Here is a 2,746-nt window from a genome sequence, read left to right as displayed (position 1 = left end):
CCTCTTGATTTTTAAAATGTCGTTTTAAAAAAATTTAAACTAAAAATTTTTTTTTTTTTTTACTTTTCTATCTCTTACTTGTGGGAAGATAAAAATTCATTGACCCGTTAAATTTAATTTTTATTTCTTTTAGCTCCCTCCCCCTCCTCCCCAACCCCCCCGCAAAAAAAAATTATAAATAAAATCGAATTCGAAAAAATACAGATATATACGTTAAATATGACGCACGAATTTAAATTGTTTATGTTTAACTTATGAAACGTTATGCGACGTTGCGTTGTCGACAAGTCATAGAGTAAATAAAATTTTTTTTTTTGATAAAAAAAAAAACGTTCGAATAATATTTTTCCGTTAAATTTTTTTTTTTTTAGTAAAAATTTCGTGAATTAGGATTATCGAAAATCCGTTTATGAAATTTAAAAAAAAAAAAAAGAAAGAATTTTAAACAAATAAAACGGGGGGCGGGGGGAGGGGGAGACGAAAGGGGAGAGGCCAATATAAAATCAATTATATTTAATAATAATAATAATAATCCGATTTATTTTTTAACTTTTATTTGTTAATAACGGTTCGTCGCTTTTTCATTTCGAAATTGAGTATTCAATATTAAATAATAATAATAATAATAATTTTATTATTATTCTTTCACGTCACGTGATCTTTGAATCGGAAAATCTTTTTTATTGTTATTTATCGATTAGAAATTGAAACCGTTTCCGGTTTTTTTTTTGGCGAATCCGTTTATTGTTAACGGTTATTTATTAAATTAATTTGAACGTATGTAAATTTTCTATTTAAATAACTCGAAGCGTTAAAAATAATAATAATAATAATAATAATAATAATAATTATAATAATAATTATAATAATAAAATTAATAAATTTAAATAAAATTCACGAATTCGAACCCGAGAAAAATTTAGAAAAAAAATTTTTTTTTTCTTTATTTAATAATATACGTTAGAAATTTATTTTATAAATTTCGTTTAAAATTTAAATTAAACTATTTTATAATAATAATTTATCAACGGTCAAAAACTTTACTAAAATTTAATCGTCAAAAATAAAAAAAAAATAAAAAATAAAATAATCTTACCTTTTAATTTGTAGAATTTTCGTAACGATTTCTTCTTATTAACAAACTAACACCTGAAACAAAACAAAACGAAAAAACGTTAAATTAAATTTTGTCGTGTCATTAGAAATTTTTTTACTTTATGTCTTTTATTAAGTTCGTTACGTGATGACGTATACATATATAATGGAGGGAATGGAGGGAAAAAGGAAATTTTTTTAGATAACGTTTAAAATAAAATAAAATAAAAAAAACAAAAACGTATTTGTGGATTTCTGTAAAGTTTGATAAAATAAACGAATTTGAAAAGATAAAGAGAGAGAGTGAGAGAGAGAGAGATAGAAATAATAATAAATTAAATTTTAAATATGAAAATTATTTCCATATGAATATATTTTTTTTTTTAATTAATTAATTATACCGCGAAATTTAAATTAATTTAAAATAAGAAAAAAACCGTTACGTTCTTAATTTCATTATATAACGGACGACATATGTAAATCACATAAACGATTTAAATTTGAACAACCTACGCCTCCAAGGTTATTTTTCACATATTTAGTTGTTTTATTTCGAAATAAAATTAATTAAATTAGTCATTGATCTATATATATATATATATATATATATATATATCCCAATAATTTGTAGGGGGAGGGAGGGAGAGGGGGGCGTTTAATAAATTTATATAATAGGAGGTGGGTCAATGATTCATTTAAACGTTTCCCTTCCATTTTTTATACAATTATAAGTACAAAAACAAAATAAACGTTTTTAAATTTTTTATATATATACATATTCAATATATTATATTGATTCACTTATAAATAAATAATTTTTTTATTTTAATGGATAATAACTAATATATTATATATATATATATATATATATTTATATATATCAAAGCTTTATCGTTAAAGCCCTCGAAGGGACTATTACATAATTATTATTATTATTAATTAACATGCTTTGGCATTTATTCGTTTTTTAAATATATATATATAAACCAATCGATAATCGAATTATTATTATTATTATTATTATTATCATTATTAATTTCATACTTGTGGTTTAAAAGTTTTAAAATGATTAAAATTCAAACGCTACTACTCACATACGTGGTAGTAGTAGTAAAATTCAAAATGGCGACGTGACAACAAAACAAAAAGTATACGCAAAACACTTGTATTTAAAATGCGAGAGAGAGAGAGAGGGGGGGGAGGGGGGGGGGTAAATAAATTATCGTAACGAACCGCCTAACGTATGTTAAAAACAAATCTCCTGACAAAAACAAAATTTTATTTTAAAAAAAAAAAAAATTCTAACACTTATACACGCGTGAAAGATGAAATACGTAATCTAAGCATAGAAAATTGATGATAATAATAATAATGATAATGATAATAATTAAACCATAAGCACCGCCTCACTAATATTGAAAATATATCATTTTAAATTATGATAATACTATTAGTCATTCATTCATTCATTCATTCATTATTCCTTTCTTTTCGGTTAAACATGTTTTTTTTTCCCCCTTTTTTTCCTTTGTTTCTTTTTTCTCCATTAATTCCTTATCATTTGTTTTACCATTTAATAAAAAAAAAAAAAAAAAAAAAATAAGCACTTGAATGATATTTTTTTAAAAAAAAAAAAAAAAAAAAAAAAAAA

This window comes from Pediculus humanus, genomic scaffold, assembly GCF_000006295.1.
Source record: "Pediculus humanus corporis 1103172108278 genomic scaffold, whole genome shotgun sequence".
Lineage (NCBI taxonomy): Eukaryota > Metazoa > Arthropoda > Insecta > Psocodea > Pediculidae > Pediculus > Pediculus humanus.
The sequence above is the reverse complement of the archived record's forward strand: the minus strand, read 5'-3'. Positions refer to the sequence as shown.